Genomic DNA, 5000 nt, shown 5'->3' with positions numbered 1-5000 from the left:
GAGGGGGGAAGGGATGGGGAGAGGAGGAGGAGGAGAGGGGTAAGAGGAGGGGGTAGAAAGAGGGGTTGGAGTAGGAGGAGGGGGTGGGATAGGAGGGAGTAGGGAGCAGGAGGGAAGGGAGGAAAAGGAAGTCCACAGAACCCCCATCTGTCAGTACTCCCGAATGCTACATTTATGCAAATGTTCTTCGGATACAAAGAATGGCGGAAGGTGACAAGAGGGAGGGAGGGAGGGAGGGGGTGATGAGAGGAGGGGGCATAGATACTTTATTGATAACCCGCATTAGTTTAGGGGCTGGAGGGGGGGAGAGGGGGGGCGCATAGTTTTCCTCTCACAGTGCCACCTGTTTGGGGATCAGTGTGAATCATCCAAGGGGGGGGAACGGCACTGTCTCTTCCAGGAGTCTATCGAGGAGCCTTTAGACTGACATCTATCTCTGTTTCCATTCCGAAGGGCCTCCGTAGAGCCTGCGAGAGAGTCTGGTGCCGCTGGGGGGGGAATCCTGCCACCCCATCCCTTCCCCTGCCCCCCTACCCCTTCTTGGTCAGGTAAGTTACTTTTTTATATGTGGCTTATTTACGATTCTTCAGATCAGGGGCTAAAGCTGTTTCATCTGTTTGTTTATATTTACAGGGAAGCATATTTAATGTAGGTTATGTGACTAGAAGGACATGGAAATAGTTATACTATGTATGGTTTTGTTCAGGTGTATATATATAATTCCCTGTTGGTGTATGTATACCAGTGAGTATACATACACCAACAGGGAATTATTTGATTGGTTTTATACTCTTAAAGAAATAAAGATAACTTGCGATACCGTACATATACAGGGATAAATAAATGTATATGCAAATTAGGAGTCATCCTATAAAACAAAGCAAGATATTGAACCCGCAGAACACGAGTGCAATGCATGGTGCAAAGCCATTATATCACGGAAATGATATATCTGGGTTTTTGTTTCTCATACTGATAGATACGCGATCATGATATATGACCCATTTAAATCGCCAGCCCATTGCATTAAAGCGAGGGAAGAATTTTACTTGACACTCTTTTAGCGAAGTACTTGCGCATAAATGAGGTTCTGAATGTCATATATTAGGAGAGTGATTGATGAAACTGCAGATACGTTATTTGCAAATTCCCTTTCTCTCATATCAATAAAATCTACTCTATCATGCACAGAAAAGTCTGTCAGCTCTCATTTGAAGGGGATACAACATACAAGTAATCCAAACCCAAATATTTGTCTAAGCTCGTAAGTTCAAACGATTGTGATATCCTGAATCTCTTAATATCAAACTTGCAAAAAAGTCTCTTTCACAAGCAGACCAACACACAAAAATGCCATTAATATCTACATAGATAGATAGATAGATAGATAGATAGATAGATAGATAGATAGATAGAGAGAGAGAGAGAGAGAGAGAGAGAGAGAGAGAGAGAGAGAGAGAGAGAGACAGAGAGAGATAGAGACAGAGACAGAGACAGACAGAGAGAGAAAGAAAGAATAAGAGAGAGAAAAGGAGAGAGCGAGAAAGAGAAAGAAATAGAGATAGAGAGATTAAAAAACAAAACAAAAAGACAAAAAACAAAAACAAAAAAAAACAATGAGAGAAAGAGAGACATCAGAAATCCCCCACCTCCTTCAAAAAACAACAAACTGACGACGTCCTCCCGTAATCTCGAAGACGCGGATTCACGGATTCACGGATTCACCCGTAGAAAAACGCCGCCAGCAAGCCCGGCCGTTCGCGTTGGGAATTCACCTTGTCCCTCACACCCAAACCCTTTGGCCGGACGCGGTGCTGAATTCTTGGCTCTTCTGACCTACTTTCTGGTCGCCGCTGTTGGGCTTTTCCTGATTGGGGGGGGGGGGCTAGGTTAGGTTTTGGTGTGTTGGTTATTATTGTTGTTGTTGTTGTTATTATCGTTATTGACAGTGTTGTTGTTAATTTCATTATTATTTCTATTATTATTATTATTATTATTATTTTTTTTTTTTTTTTACTCATTCTTATTCTTCTTATTGATATGATTATCATTGTCCTTATTAATCATTGTTATTATTATTATTTATCATTAGTATCATCACAACTTTCATCATTAGTAATAGTGGTGGTAGCAGTAGTATCAACATCAGTTATAGTAATAATAATGATAATGATAATCACGACAATGGAAATTCTTTTTGTCATTATCATTTGTTATCAGTTATCAGAGGTTGATATCATAATCATCCTTTCATGATATAAGAAACAGTAAAATGAATAATATAACCATTACAATCATTCTCACTTTCATCATCATTATTATACTGTATTGTTTAATGATGATTCAATAATGATGATGTCTGGTCATTATCATCGAAACTATTTTTACTATCATTATTATCATCCTCATTGGCGATACTATTAGTGGTAGTAGTAACAGTAGTCGTAGTAATAGTAATGGTGGTAGGAACAGTATTAGAAGTGGTGATAATAGTAGTAGTAGTAGTAGTAGTAGTAGTAGTGGTGGTGGTAGTAGAAGACATAGTAGTAATAGTAGTAGTTGTTGTAGTCATTGTAATAGTATGAGTAATAATAATAATGGTAGTAGTGGTAGTTGTAGTATTATTAGTAACCGTAGTTATAATAGTCATAAAAGTTACACCATATATAAGGTCAACTACATATATCCCATTAAATATTAGTAATACACCACACCACATCTCACAATACACAACAATCTTCTCCCATACATCACCCGAATGTAAACAAACTCCATACCAACCGCCCCATAAGAACGCAAACGCAAGGCCTCACACCCCGGCATACACCCCTGGCGCCGCGGCATCCAACTCCGGCCGAAGCACGAGCCGAGCCTCAACGGACGATTGGTGCCACGTGAGACTTACGCGCGTTCGGACGTCGTAGAAGGTCCCTCGCGTGGCTAACGCTTCATTGGCGGTCGTCGTTAGAAGCTTGAGCCGGTGTGGCGATGCTGAGGCACGAGCCGTTGCCCGGAGAGGTGCTTGGGAGTGCATGGTGCTCGTCTTCCCCTTTCTTTCCCCTTCTCTTCTACCTTCTCTTTTGGTTTGTTGATTTCTGTTCTTCTCTTCTTGTGTTTTTTTTTCTTTTTTTCTTTTTCTTTCTCTGGTCTTTCTCTATTTTTATATCTTTTACGTAGTCTTTTTTTTTCTTCCCTTTCCCTCCTAATCCCTCTGCTTATCCTCTTCTCTTCTTTCCATTACTCCCACCTCCTCACTTCCCTCTCCTCTCCTCCCTCCTTTCCCTCCCCTCTCCTCCCTCCCTTTCCCCTCTTCTTCTTCCTCCCTTCCCTCTCTTCTCCTCTTTCCCTCCCTTCCTTTACCATCTTCTCCTTCCTCCCTTCCCTCTCTTCTCCTCATTCCCTCCCTCCCTTTACCATCTTCTCCTTCCTCCCTTCCCTCTCTTCTCCTCATTCCCTCCCTCCCTTTACCATCTTCTCCTTCATCCCTTCCCTTTCTTCTCCTCATTCCCTCCCTTTTCTCTCCTCCCTCCCCTTTCCCTCTTCTTTTTCCTCTCTTCATCCCCCCCAACTACCTTGCCACAGCAGGCCGTTACGCGTATCCTTTGCGTTCACGTCTAGCTATTGAATCCCGACTTTCCTGTCAGTCTTCAGTCGTCGGCATTTTAAAGGGAGCTCTGCATAGTTATTCTATGGGTCATGTTTTAAAGATCTTTTCACTCTCACTGGCTTAATGTTACTAAGTTACCCATACGTGGATTTGAGTCTTTACGTTTGATAGATGTCTATGGCTCCCTGTTTCCATTCATGAAGCATCATCTTCTCGAGGCCAGCATAAGCGTTATTATCATCATCACCATCACCTACACGATCATCATTCTCGTCGTAATCAGCGTCCTTTCACATCACCTCTGCATAATCCTCATCACTTTGCGCTACGTTTCTCTCTTAATTAATCACAGAGGCGGAGTTCGTCTACCCAACTGACGCATCTGTCGAGAGTTGACTCATTGTTCTAACTCAAGGAAGAGGAAATGATCAGGATATTCCCTTATCATCTCATTAATGCAACGCCGGCGTCCAGATGCTGAGCCTAAGAGCGATGTGCAACATGATCAATGGCAGATTTGAGGAATGCTTTTAGACTTCGGCTCTCGTTTTACTTTATAAAAGACCTTAATGATATCACAGTCAATCAATTAGAGATTTATTATGTAAATATTTCGTCGGAACCTTTTTTTTGCTTAGAGAAAAATGTGACTATTTTCTCATTTGTTATCGTTCTCTCGTATGATTTAGCTTCTGTTTGTTTATCTGTCTGTCTGACAGTTTTTCCTGTCGCCTATATCTTCGAGATAATTTATCCCACTTAACTATAGTTCCATCCAACCATACATGATTTTTTCCTTTATTTATTTGAAATGTGGAAGCCACACACATCGATCTATCGTATAACGGGCTCACGCGTGACTGTACATATGACAAGCCTCTCACTGGTCTCATAATCCTCTCCATCTGGTCGCGTCTTGTGAGACCTCAGTCCTCCCTCGACTCACGCAGAGTTCGTAGTGTCCTCGTTCTCCATCTTCAAGGATCACCTTCATCCAGAGTCCTACATCCAGAGTCCTTGATCCATTACCGTGTATCACTCGCACACGCCATCACAGGAAGCGCGTCCGTGCCACGTCCGTTGCGTGCGCCAGCGTGATCTGAGTCCACGTTCGGGAAGAGATCAGAATATCCTATGTTGACATTTGTGGACACCCGAAGGCAGTCGAGCTTAGGTTACCTTTGGGTTCTCTCGCTTCATCAGGTTCCTTTGTTTGCTATTATCTGATTCGTTCTTCGTGTGTGTGTGTGTATGTGAATATTTTGATAATAGAAGTGGAACGCGAATAAACGCAAACGAAAAGGGCGTCAAAGCTGCGCTAAGTTCTTGTGGTGATCACACAACTTGCCTTCCCTGTGTCTCTCCCTTGGTCCGAAATCGAAGTCTAGAGAAT

General features: G+C 42.4%; 1 protein-coding gene across 8 annotated transcripts in view; it reads left to right on the top strand.

Annotated features, from left to right (window-relative positions):
- The window catches only part of LOC122255984 (innexin inx2), a 111907-nt gene that overhangs the window by 51937 nt on the left and 54970 nt on the right, over positions 1-5000 (top strand). For 6 of the 8 annotated variants that reach the window (XM_086556716.1, XM_086556735.1, XM_086556725.1 and 3 more), the window contains exon 3: positions 454-548. The exons of 1 other annotated variant lie outside the window; for it this stretch is intronic. The gene's annotated coding sequence lies outside the window, so the exon portion shown is untranslated. Of the gene's footprint in view, positions 1-453; positions 549-4530 lie in introns of those variants that run through there. One more of the 8 variants, XM_086556753.1, reaches the window with a different exon arrangement.

The sequence above is a fragment of the Penaeus japonicus genome, unplaced genomic scaffold (assembly GCF_977035675.1).
Source record: "Penaeus japonicus unplaced genomic scaffold, GWHDUDI00000001_assembly GWHDUDI00000003, whole genome shotgun sequence".
Classification (NCBI taxonomy): domain Eukaryota; kingdom Metazoa; phylum Arthropoda; class Malacostraca; order Decapoda; family Penaeidae; genus Penaeus; species Penaeus japonicus.
Note: the sequence above shows the minus strand (reverse complement) of the source record. Positions and strands in the feature narration are given on the sequence as shown.